The sequence below is a fragment of the Helicoverpa armigera genome, chromosome 8 (genome assembly GCF_030705265.1).
Source record: "Helicoverpa armigera isolate CAAS_96S chromosome 8, ASM3070526v1, whole genome shotgun sequence".
Lineage (NCBI taxonomy): Eukaryota > Metazoa > Arthropoda > Insecta > Lepidoptera > Noctuidae > Helicoverpa > Helicoverpa armigera.
In genome coordinates, this window is record NC_087127.1 from 9,541,163 (window position 1) to 9,555,434 (window position 14,272).

At 34.4% G+C, this 14,272-nt stretch overlaps 1 protein-coding gene across 1 annotated transcript in view; it reads right to left on the reverse strand.

Moving 5' to 3' along the window:
* Positions 1-13,235, reverse strand: part of LOC110372205 (putative polypeptide N-acetylgalactosaminyltransferase 9) — a 163,935-nt gene extending 150,700 nt beyond the window's left edge. Inside the window, exon 1 of the mRNA XM_049838344.2 lies at positions 12,921-13,235. The gene's annotated coding sequence lies outside the window, so the exon portion shown is untranslated. The remainder of the gene's footprint in view (positions 1-12,920) is intronic.
* Positions 13,236-14,272: the final 1,037 nt, after the last annotated feature.

A 14,272-nucleotide genomic window follows, 5' to 3' on the forward strand; every position in this document is an offset into this window, starting at 1 on the left:
AATTATACCACTTTAATTGCTCCCTGTATTGACGTCCCATCCACTCCATTGGTAAGTTTTTCTGTGACAGCACGTGCTCAAAGGCCGGATTACGGACAGAAAGGACTACACTGAATAAAGATGTCCGTAATCTAATAACGATGAATAGAAGGAGCCGTCTACCAACCGTCGCCATGGCAACCAAATCCTTAATAAGTAAACCTGTCGCTGTATGAATAGAGCCATAAAGAGCTCGACAACAATTAATCTGAATAGTAAACCAGCTAAAGCAAATTTTCACCTTGGAAAACGCCTAAACATAAACAAATTTTAATAGGGTTCGAGAAAATTTTAAATAGGCGTTTTTATTCTAAAGAGGGGTCCTTATCATTGCCTTCTTATCTCCAAGCTCGTTAAGGTAAGTATTTTACGAGCCCTTTAAACAAGGACATGGGACTGCGTTTTTTACATTTTACTTGCTTGCCTCGTAAAATTGTAGGCTACGACTGTTATCACACAGAAATGGGGAAATATTTTTGAAAGCAACAAAAATAATAAGCGCCTGATACTTTATTGCGAGCAATAAAATTTCGGCGCGTTATTTGCTAATGGGTTAAATAAGGCAGTGAGTGCGTATTAACCATTAATGAATGAAAACCTGAATAAATTGTACTTAGTCTGAATACGAAATTATAGCGTAAACTTAATTTATGTTGCTGATTGTATTTTTAATCAGTTTTTGAATACGTGTTGGTTATATTGGCAATAAATTGTTTTATTGCCTAGGTACATTTACATATTAATCAATTAACTATGTAGGTTTGAATATGGGTTTTAATATTGTGAATACTTTTCATAATTTAGATTTCTTCTCATAACTAAACTTCCATTGGTTATTTGAGTTGTTACGTAATAACAAATGGGAATAGTGCATAAATAATCCACTCAGTACTCAAAAGCGACCGACACTAACGGAACATAACATAAATAGTTTTAGCTACTACATACACAAAAATCTTCGTGGTCAGAATCCATTCTTACTAATGCAGTCCCTTACCCGCCTTTTGCACATACCAAACACAGAATAGAAGTGTCACGTACAACGCGTTACATTGGAAATTCCGTACCAGATGCTACGTGTGGTACAAAGACTAGGAAAAGGTACAGATGCTATATTTATTTAAAACAAAAGGCTACCATACCAGCATTGAAGAACCAAGCAAGAATGAGCAATTATAAATAAGTCAGTGATAGAAAAGTTACAATAAAGATCAAATAAATCTTTCAGTTTCATAGTCATTACACTTATTTAAGACTAAATTATGGTGAAAGTTCCTAGGTTATGTGACCTAAGAACCTAAGTTCAATGTAAGCACCTTTACTTGGAAAGTATAAGCCTGCAGCATGCAAGAAAGTGTACCTTTGAACCAAGCGATGTCCGTCCGTTCTATGTGAATATTTATGCACTATTAAACATAAAATATGAAGATGAAAATCGATTACACAAAGGCAAAGTCAGAAGACTGAACATTAATATCTATAGTTACCTTCAGGGAGTCATAATCTTATTTATTTTCCAAAAGTTGACTCCCTGAACATACATGTTGATCAACGTCGTTTTTATCAAAAATTTACCATTATGAATGCGTGCACACAGTTACAGTAAAATTTACCTAATATCAGGATCATCATGACAAACAATACAGGAAGCTTTAATTATACAAAGTACATAAACGACAAACACATAAGTACCACCAGTTGGTGGGTATCAGTAAATCATAGACGGACCGCACCGTTTCCGCTGCGGTCCGGATAAACGGACGGACGGCAATACTATTAGTACTAGTAGTTTGATTCCAACTGGCTATGCGGCAGATGGTTCATAATTAAATGATTAGGTTAGTCCAGAGATATGTGGAGCCAACTAAACATAATATTCTTAAGAAATAAATTATGATTGGTCAATGACGAAATCTTTTTCATAACACTCGATTAAAAAATCAAATTAATTAAATAGTGAAAATTGATTTAGGTATAATTTTTTTTTCTGAGAAGCATAAAGTGAGAATCACAATGAGAAATACCAAAAATCACGACAACACCTAACCCTAATTAAAAAAAGGCCATCCAAACTTTCCGTCGCACAAATTCGAAAATCTTGCAAAACACGAATCAGTTCACGTTATAATCAGATAAAAAAACTGTTGGCCAGCTTAATAAACGAGGCGGGTGCTATTCCCCTAACATAATGGAATCTTTTTAGACACTTTAAGACAGCACTTTGGCTTAATGAAGAGCCATAATTCATTTTGACGCTCCTAGTAACTAGAGCAATGGCGTGCCTCCGCTGAAATGTACGGGTAATTACATCTACGAGGACTTATTGATTTTTTAATGTTAGCTCTATTAATGGTAAAGCTGGGCTTTATGATAATAGTGGAGATTGTTTGGTTGGAGGAAATTAAAGTCGATGAGGAGAAAATAGAAGCGCGTACCGATTTGCGTTCAAAAACATAATCATCTACAGACATCGTAATTTCATCTTCATCGTCTTTTTACTAAAGTATTGGCTTTGTTCTGGCCGTGTAATAAACCTAACCTTAACTGGCTTCATAAACCGTCTATCTTTCAAACCTTGCAAATTTCACAAAATAATCATAATCAATTTTAAGTAATGGATACCATTACATAAAATACGAATCCACCTTCAAATGCCTTTAACTAAAAATTATACAAAGCCAAAAGCATCTTCACAATAAAATCACAAAGTTATAACACGATTTATTAAAACTGTATTTCAAGTTAGAGTCAGTCTAAAAGTGGATACCATCATAAATATTCATACACGTCTTTCCAACAAAACTAATAAATAAATTTTAATTGAAAAACTTTGTAAGTTTCTATGCTTAATGCTTTCTAATTTCTTTTGTTAACAAATCTTTTTGGATAGCGAAGTGAAAAGTTGATCCGTCGTCCTTTCAGCGTTCGGGTTTAATTTTATTTTATCCTTAAACCCCTAAAATAACTATTTATACTCTATCATTGATGAAACCTGCGAGAAAATATTAATTTTTAATCAATTGTCATACCTATTATCATTTGGTTGATTTGAATTTTCAAAGCATACGGTCCCTCATTATGTTATCAGTAAGCACAACTTACAGCAATCCTGAGACACAGAAAACAGAAAAATGAAAACATAAGAAAACTTTTATATCTAAAAAAGGCCTTAAAAGATTATAATAACACACATTGCTGACAAAACATATCAAACATACCTACAGATAAATTGAATTAAATCATTTTTACAAAAAATAAAAGCTTTTAAAAAGAGCTTAATTAATTGCCTTTACGGATCAAAGGACTTCCTTGAACGACTTTGAGTTACTGTACAAATTAACAGTAATTTCTGATATTATTTTATTTTTAACAACCACGGACTTCCGATAAAACGTTTTATTGTTATCCATGACAGCGTACCTTTTAAAAATAGCTGAACCGTAAATATGCTAATTTATATTAATGTTTACTCTGGGTTTAATATCTACATGAAATTGTATTTTCACTTCGTATGTATTTATGTAATCAACATTTTTTCACATGACGTTGTCTTTACTTTGGGGATGTTTTATTCGCCTGGTTGTAGATATTAAAAATTACTTTTACACCGAAATCTGTGTTCCTGTATAGAGCAAATTCACTCTTTGGGCAAATGCATGGAATCGAGATAATAGAAGAAAAGATTGAGAGATACTGAAATTGAGTCAAAACCTCACTACTTGACCTCTTCCTAACCAATCTCGTTTGATACGACACTAACCCATATATCAAAGTCTTAGATTTCATAAGTTCTCAATTGGTAACCCCTCACTCGCTATAAACACTCAAACACAAATAATAAGCCGTCAAGTCAATAAACATCTATTTGAGTTGACATCTTGACATTTGTTCAGACCAATAGCAGAAGTTCATTTCGATATATCGACTGCTATTTGCAATTAGTCAAGTATTTGTATGGACTATTTTACTTCAAGGGCGGATTGTGCGGGTACGGTACAATTCGGTGACGTTATTTTAGAGTATCTAATACCGTTTCGGTCCAATACTACTCAGGTTATTGCAGTTTAGGCAATAGCCTTTGTCCGACATTGGTTTTGTGTGAGCTTAATAGTCTGGTCAACTGAAAGCTGACCTTATTAGGAATCAATTTGTGATTTTTTCTTCTGGTTGTATTGAAATCAACATGTTCTGTTAGGTACATATTTTATGTTACCGGCCAGTTTAGCCTAGGCTTAACTAGTTTGTCCCGAAATCGGGTTTGGCCGGTAACTCATACATAGTCAGTGAAACAAGATCTCTCAACGCAGTTGTTAAGTGTTTATCAGAGCAGGCAACGATTTCATCATTTACAGAATCTGAAAGCCTTGGTTTATCATCTAAAGATCAAAAACCCTTACAAATTACCATCATTCTCAAATAATATTTATCTACATTTCAGTGGAATTTGTGATTCAAATGAGACTCGGGAATGGCTCTGTTTAAATTTTTAATCCGATTGTTATTTCTACTGAGCCCGACACACTGACGAGCCGAGAATAGTCGGGACTTGTAGTGACCAATTTAACTAATTATCACAATACGTTTTGTGCCGTAGTCAATTATTAGACTGCTAGTCTAGTAATTAGCAGGCCTGATATGTACCTAATTAAATTAACATTTCGCTAATGGTGCATGCATAACTGAATCGCCGAACGCACCGAAGAAATTGTATCTATTTCCTTTTAACCATTAATCAGCCGCATAAAATCACGTCATCCGAATTCGTCTGTCATTTTTGGGGATCTTTTAGTTTCAAACGACATAAGTGTGCGAGGGTTTATAAGATTTCATGTACTTTTAAATCATTCTAAAAACTCGCACGGTTAGACGTGATAGATGTGTGTACACCTTAACAATGCCATTTAAATTAAAATTTAACATCTCATGTTCAGGCTATTTCCTAAATGTTTTAGGATCAATGTTACCTGAGGTGTCTAAATACAAATACTTTACATAGACTGCCAATCTGACTTTGTAAATAAATCATTACCGGCATGCTGAAATACTCAAATTAATAACTAGAATTATAATAATAAAATTCAACGTCTCTTTTCATCAAAAATAACGAGGCCAAAAATAAAACATAAAAGCATACAGCGCCAATTTTTGCGGACGAATTGAATGAAAAAAATATTCAAAATCTGCGTTTAATATCATTTATATGAGACTAGATTTTTCGATTGGAACCTAAAATCCGAAACTGTTCAATTATGTAGGGATGGCGCGAGCTATTTCGAACCAGTCTGTCTAGAGGGATCCAATAATAATATTCCTAATCAATATCCGCGGGCGAACGGGAATAGCAATCGCTAATATCAACACTATTGCTAGATATTGGTAATGCAATTATCAAATGTGCTTTGATCAATTATGTGTTTCAGATGCATTTATCATAGGATTGCATTACGGAATGCTTATTAAAATAATTTAAAAGTTTAAAAATAATTTAAAAGTTTTTTTTTATAAAATACAAAATTAATTCAAAATTATTTTTTTTTTAGACCGTGGTCTTGTCGCGCATTATGTCCATAGATCCCGTTGTAGATTTTAGTGGTCGATGCCTCAGTTTTGTAGAATGAACTACTTTCTTTGCTACATCTTTCATCTCTGAGGGTTTAATTTGACTTTTAAGTATCTAAGTGTGAACTACCTAACTGCTTCATTTTGTTTCATAATATACTTTCAGGTGTATCCCAGACAGATACTGAACTCATAAAAGATGCCCAACCTCGAAAATAATACGAGTTTTATCTTTGAACTACAGCGAATGACGCACAGGATAGCGATAAAAAATTAAGTACTCCATTCAAATATTCAGACGACACTTCTGCATTAATTCGTAATCTTTTTCATGATGTTTTGACGGGTGTTTCGAGCTATAAAAACGGACAGGAGAAAACGCTTAGCTTTGGTGACAACGAGCTAATATTAGGACACAACTTTGCGCTTTTTAATGACGATATGGGAATATTTTAATTTCACTCTTTCGGATGGAAAGAATAAATCACACTTTTTTGAACTGACCGAGGCATGTATTTTTCAAGCCAAAATTAGAATTAACAGACATGAAGGTTTTCATTGAACAGACAATAGTTTGAGCTTTGAGACGGATTTTATTAACATCACAGTCTTAGGCAGCCGACAATATTAAAACGTTCAATCCAACATTCGCAAAAAGTACTGTTATAAATAAGCTGTCTGAAATGAGCTTTAAATTTCAATTATTAAGTGATACAGAGACGTGAGAGATTACGACCGGCTCATACCAATGCACAGTGGACACGTTCGGCCGTCGGGCACAGAACAAATTTTACATTTTTAATCGCCCTTTCGTCGAACTTAATTTCAATTTAAATTCATATTAGCTCTTCGTTTCAACGTTGCAATTCATACCTAAAATATTTTTTTGCTGAATCAGTTTACACAATTGGATTCTGATTCATTTCTTACAAAGACATGTTTAATTAACAAACCTGATCAATTCAAATATTTGCTTTTAATTTTTAATTGAAACACTGTGTTATTACCAAAATAAAAGTTAATGCATATGCAAACTGATGCATTGTCACGAGAAGCACATTGCACGTACGTATGCAAATTGCAGTATGAGAGCAGGTACAATTAGAAACTTGTAATTAAAACGCTAGATTAATACGCTGCACCTGAATACAATTTCGGCCGAACCAGTCGAGTGCCTTTCCGCAGAGCATGTGTGGTTTAATATGGACAGTACACTCGTGACTACGTGCAACCGCAGACGGAAAACAGTCCAGAGGAACAGTAAAGAATTAATAAGCAACACAATATAATTATGGCCGCATGTGTACCGGTACAGTGAACCACTTAAATTCTCTGTAAGTGCAACCCGACGCTATGATTGCATTAAAGCACTTACCAACTTTATCCATTTCGTCTGTTGACACTACCCACAGCGCTTTAGATTTCGCTGAAATTTAATTTTCTAATTCACGTTTTGTTATAACGCTTTTGTCTATCCGTAGTTTGTTTACCGTGAACTATTTTAAATTAATTCGCAACAGATTGCTTTATTTGTTTTGACATACATATTTTTTGGTAGTTTTGACGGTTACTATTCTGGGCTAGTTGAAATTGTTTCGACGAAATTGAAGCTAGAAATAAATTCGTTTCCAAGTAGTAAATCCAATTTGTTCGTCAAGTAATTTTGGACAGCCTGGAACCTATTTGACACAATTAGTATAAGTATCTATTGCTGTAGAAAATAATAAAGAATTTGTACACAATATCTGCAAAGTAATTTAAAGCGAACTCGAGGGTGTTGAAGTTCACTTAAACACGAAACAAATAAGTATCACGTCGGCTGCGACTTATCAAATTGTTAGTTTCCTAAACCTCTTAAAAGCGGTACAAGTAGCGCCTCAAAGGAACGCGCCAGGGCAAACTTTTCCTGCAATTAGATCAGGCCCGCAATATGGTGCGTTAAAGTTTTCATTGCGTTACGGGAAGAAAAAGTATCGCGAGGTGGAAACAGCTATCTCTTTCGACGCCACTAAACGACTTTACTAACTTTGCAACACATTTCTAAACACAAAAACTAATATAAAGTTAGGTATGCGGTATTTTGTAACTAAAAATAGCAAATATGATTGTAATTTTGTTTCGTCCCCTGTTCAGTAGGCTTCAATTTCAGAACACAATAAATAATCGACAAATTAAACCAAACAAACATTCAATCGGACAATCTCTAATGCATCCAAACATAAGGTTCAGCCATCCGTACATAAATAGTCCGACTCGAATATGGGTACGTTTTCATCGCGATATTTTAGTTGAGTATCGCAAAACTGACCCAAATGCTATGCGGATTCGTGAATAATACGATTGGCAATATTATTTATTCAACTGAGGGACGGACGTGTATCATTACGGTGGGGTGCGTTGCGGTATGAACGTTAGCTTTAATAATTTAGATGCGGAATTGAGCGATGGTTGGGACCGATACTGTGTATTTTGTTACGAGTTATTCCGCTATTGCGTAGAAAAATGTGATTGATTTCGTATGGTGTATTGGTACGGTCTAAGGGTTCGCGTAGACTGGACGATAGTTTATTCAACATGCATACATAAAGGATGTTGCTTAACGTTATTAAATTCCTGCAGATGAATGAATGCCGCTTAAAGATGCAAAACTCTTGTGTGAAAAGTTGTTGTAAAAAAATTCTTCAACATAAGCACACTTGACTCACACGGCTTCTAACACTACTCTCAAAAAATATAGTCCAAAAGAATCCACTAAAAAATATAAAACCACAAATACGGAAGCGTTTGAAAAACAAAAACAAACAAACTGCAGTCCATCAGCTGAACTCGTTGCGAAGCTAGACGAATCGCCCAAAACGTAGCGTCCAGTATATTACACCGCTTTACTTATTCATCAGCTATGCAAATGAAAAGCAAATAAAGAGAGAAATGGCCATCCCAGTATAACGTACGCGTTGGTTTTATCTCGAAAACGATCAAACATTACGATCCCATTTCACACGACGTATTTCCATATGCGCTATAAATAATGCCGTTTTACCTTCCATTCAAATAAAGGGGTTCCATGAAAACGTTATTTTTTAGTGAAATTGTTGGATGCGGTCCGTTTGTATGTCATGCTTTTTGGAAATTTTATATCAGGTATTTTGTGAATTTTAAATCTATTTAGGCATACATACAAAATAAATTGATTTGAAAATATGAATGATGCCTATAAATTCCCAGAAAATGCAAACAAAAAGGACGATATTTGGAATAGTTTTTTTTCCACATTAAAAAGTCTGTTTTTGAATATTGAAATGAAATGAACAAAATAAAATACAATTGGCGATTCAACGTAACTGAAACGAGCAAATCGAATGACAGAGGACGCAACGGTCGCTGAGCCAGCTACGACAGTAATTCCACATCTACAGTTTAAACATTTAAATGGATTTAATGCAAATATTATTAATCACATAAGAGATATAAATAAAGCATTGAATAAATTAAAACGTCCGGAATGAAATGCACATCCATTAAAAGCGGAAGACAAAAGTGTTTAAATATGAATTAAGGCATGAAATGAAAGTCGCACAATTGAATACGCTATTTTCTGTTTCAAAAATAAAATGTATTACTGGACAATTGATTTAACGAACAAAAGGTGTTGATAGCTGATATTATGTATTGACTATGTCTCATCCAGAAAGGTACTTCAAACTTTAGTATCTAAGCCCGTAATTTGAACATCAATGCAAAAACAGAAATGCCCTAGAGGCTTTCACGTGCCAAACCCCGGTGAGATACAGGCAAGAACCTTGAACATAACAATAATTTGGGATACATTACACTAACATAGGCAAACTAAAGGGTAAACCGTTAAGCCGTCGTCCCCGGCTGCTACCTTCATAGCAGACGTTGTTACAATTCCATGTCGGCCGTTGGGTAGATTCGAGAATACTCTGACACCAGAGCTTGTAAAATTAGTAGGTAATCCTGCAGCCTAAATGATAATGAAAAAAAAACGATTTAAATAGGTAAATTGAATACCTTCCTAAAACCTTCTTGTAACTGGCAAATACTATGCCGCATCAAATCCGGTTCAGCCAAACGTGAAATAATCGCGCACATACAAACATACAGGTCAACTGAGAACCTTCTCTTTTTGAAGTCGGTTAAAGAGCTAAATGTTTTGGCCTAATTTTTAAACGGAACGCCTTTGAACAAAGCCTACGTACCTACATCAAGTTTTACAGAGCAAGGCATTACACCCAGGCAATTGTGAACAGAATTCATAATGACGTAATTAATGACGGCCAAAACATCAGCCGACGTGTCCGACCTGCATGCAAAAACCTTGCGTAGGAGGCCGAACAACATATTATTTATTACGGGAGGCAAGAAACGGAATTTCAGGCGTAAACAACAATGGGTATCGACTGCGGTTAAAATTTCCGACGGGGAGGCAACTTCTTGTTGCTACGGTAGAACCTTTACTTTTAATTGGGAAATGTTAATTAAAAATTCCGCATTATCATAATGTGATTTTAATGAGAATTCAATAATTATATTTTGGGCCATCGTAATAAAAATGCGATTTTCAAAATTGAAGCCGGACTGTATTTTTTTATCAACTAATTCGATGAATTGAAATATTCTAATCTTTCAGTGAAACGAATTCCAAAATAAAGAACCTACTAAAAAAGCCTCAATTTCCTCAATCATTAATATACATTAGACAGGCACATTTTCCAGCTTTTACCTAAATCGCCTAAATTATTTTAACAACACGTGAATATATATTTATCCGAACCCTGCGAACCTCTATAACACAAAAGGGCTAAAATAACTCTTATTAAGATCCCATTCAAAAAAATGTAGGAAGGGATCCCATTATTCAAATGAACGCCTATTATTTTCCTCATAGCAATATCATCCGAAGTATAGATGCGTTCAAATAGCCGTTATTACAAGAAGCTCAACCAGGTTTAAGAGAAAAATCTGCGCTATTCTTAAGGGAAAAACAGCTGTTGTTTATAACAAAAAGTTTTTATCATCTATTGAGGAAAAATTATTAGATTTTTATTTATTCATTCGAGATTACCTTTTGTTAAAAAAAAACTTAGGTACATAAAGTATTCTTTTTTTACATTTTCTTCTTTAGGGTCGGTTCATATCTGACGGAAAATACGTCGAGCGTATCGTAAATGTATGATCAACGCACTAACGCATCATCGGCTGGGTGTGAATGATTGAATGTTTTACCGTATATTTGTCAGTTCTGGCGTTACGCGACCTATAATACGCGACGCATATTCCGTTAGATATGAACAGACCCTTAGACGGCCCAGGTGACTAACTGCACTGAATATTATACTACCTGCCGAAAAAGTCTAGTTTGTAAAGTACCTTATTGAGTACCTACGCTTTCTTGCAGTGTCTACCAATAAGCGTAGGAAGAGATTTATGTAGTAATCTAAATTTTGGCTTTCAATCAAGCCAGAAATACGTAGGCAATTCGGATAGGTAACCTACAATCTTGTTTCTTACTATTAAATACCTACCTGCATTATGTCATTCACATACACGTGTGTAATTATGTACCTATATAATTTTGTCAATCAGTTAATTGAAGAGATTGGTATATTTTTAATGGCTTGGTACAGAATGTTACTTGTGAAATGACGGCAGATAGAAGAGTATCGAAGGAGAAGACATGCTGCGCCGACTCCAATCAAAATTGGGATATGGTCAGGAGGATAAAATTACTTGAAGACATTGGGATGTATGATATATGTAATGATTTAATGAGAAGAGTTATAACCTTTTTACATGATGCTCGTTAGAGATTCACAAAAACACGAATAAAACAACCGAAAAAGCCTACTAATTTAATAAAGCATTACAGCTTATTCAGCAACGCTTAATTTTATCGAAGCAGAATTAACAGTATCGTTATCGTACACCGTTAGTAGTTCAGCATCGACAACCACAGAATTAGTGGGGGGTTTAACCGCGCGAGCGTCAATACGACGTGTAATGAACCGGCCTAATTAGTGCAAATATAAGCCGACGCTCGTTTGCGGTACATCGAGTAAGAGCATTTGTGATAGCGAGGTATTCTATTTAGTATTACTTGGGTTGGATAGTTAGAAGAAATATATAACACTCTTCTGAGTAACGTGAAACAAAACATACGTCGGCATTTTGGAACTGGTAGATATTTGCATCAATTTTTTGATGTGAAGGGCTAGGGGTATCTACTATAATTATTATATGATAGGTAAGCCCTCCACGTCATAATATGATAAATTTTAATTGTAGGAAATGGAAGTCTATGTTGAATTTTCTTAAAGATATGTATAATTTTTAAATATAAAGGTACATACCCGGAACGGCAGTCATTTCTCAAGCAAAATGCCAAAAGTGTCGCCAAATTGTAAAACATGACACGGGCAAGGGGGAGCATAATGAGATTATGCCTGATATAGATGTACGATTGCACGCACGAATAAGACGCACCGTGGCCTATATTACGTAAGTCAAAAGGTAAAAATATAACACGTCACACTTACCTTTACTTACATATTCAATGTCTAAAAAAACTTCGCTGAAAAAATTTAAATAGGTAAATTCTTGAACAGTTATTTTCTGTTGTTTCTTTGCTCTCTTGCTCCTGAAATGTTAAGTGGGAGTCACGCAATTGAGCTCAATGCGGTAAGCATCACCACCTGTGTAGGACTTTAATGTTTCAACCGTCTTACAAGAAACACATCTGAACATATTCCGTGCCTCGCAAAATTAAGCCATGGTAAAAGGTATTGCAATTCCAAATATAAATTTCAAATCATATTTACGTAACGCTAACTTATTAGTAACAATTCGATAGTGCGAAGATTTTTATTGGTGCCTCAACATCCTCATTAGCACTTTACTTTCAAAAATATTACTGGCGACAATAGTGTAACGTATGAGAATGATCGAGTGGTGCTAACGGTAGCGACCCAATTCCTTGAGTGATTACACTTGATGTGAAAAAGATATGCAATTCACTACTTCTGTTGAAAGAAGAATGAGTAGTTTTTTATGCTTTTATCTGATTAATATTTTATCAACTTTGAGAACCAGCATGACTTACAGATTTAATATTTTGTGTTATGTAAAATTATCGGCACTAGAAAAAAAAGGATTAAAAATGCGACACATGAAATTAAGTCTCAATGTCCGCGTTTTTTGTCCGTTAATCATCATTATTGTTTGTTTACTCAAGATTGTGGTTATGCTGCAAACTGCTACAGATCAGAATCATAAATAAAAAATTGAAAAAAATATAGACTTACCTGAGAAATATTGTAACCCACGTATACAGCTTCAAAGTCTCTCACCAACTTCAATAAACAGAAAAGTTTTAATGAGAATATCTTACTATCACTGCACCAAAGTTTTGAATTTACTATTTACAATGCAAGGCCCCAACATAAACACGTTACCCAAACTAACCTAACAGAACACACTTAAAATTAACTTATCACCACACAACCGAAGGTTCTAACGAAAATAATAACTTCGAACACTATTTTTTGAGAAGAATATCGTCGAATATTTATATTTTTTGATGAAAATAATTGAAAACAGAGTCGCTCCTGCAGGATTGTTGTCAAAACTGTCATTTGTTCGACGCCATGGAAATCACGCATGCGTACTGAGTGACTTTTCGATTGCGCATGACGGTTTTCTTCTAGGTGGCTTTATGAGATTTGATTGAAGATTAAAAACTTTTTAGTTCTTTCAACAGTGTTCGTAAGACCTCTTTCGTTTATTTGGATGCTTTAAAAAGTTTATTTGCGCTATGATTGAGTTTTATAGCCTTTTGAATGATTAGTCCCACCATCGTTGTGACAAAAATTTCTAATAATGTTAGTTTTATAAAATCTATAACAAATGCTGCTGACGTGGTTTCAATAGCAACTTTTTCATTCAATTTACCTACACAACACAGTAAATAAAAAAATATTTCATCAGGCACTCGCCAACATAATTGGCAACAGTTTTAAGTGGCTACAACGTTCAAAGCTATACAAACAATATATTTTTTAGTATAAAGTACTTCAAATCTCCTTAATTTGATATTGCTTAAAAAGGCTAAGCGGGTAATCATACTTTGACTCAATCAAATTCCATTTCAAAATATTAATTTGCCTTCCATTTACCGTCATGTGAAAACCACAAATGTGTAGGAGACGTAAATTTGACATTAGTAGGCTGCTACTGAAATATTCAAAAGGTAATTAAGGAGAGATTTTCTAATTACAAAAATTACATTAAAACTGGAATCAGTACTATCCAGCCTTCGAGCAGAAGGGTTACATAATATAAGTAGGTGACTTATGACAAAACTTCAGTGAAGTGTTTTAACAAAATGTTCATGTTCGAGCGTGCTTAACTGTCCAAACTTTAATTAAATTCGCGAAAAAACCTCCCCTTTAATACCAATGGACTATCAAGATAACATTCTCTTGGATTACGACCGAATTAACTTGACTTTTATATTTAAAGTTCAATTGAATGGGTTTGTTCACATAATTTTATTCAAAATTCTTTTTTATTTTTGTTACCTAATAGGGTAAAGAATGAATTAACGAATCTTAAATGGGCATATAGGAACAGTCAGTTGAAAACAAATCGTTTATAT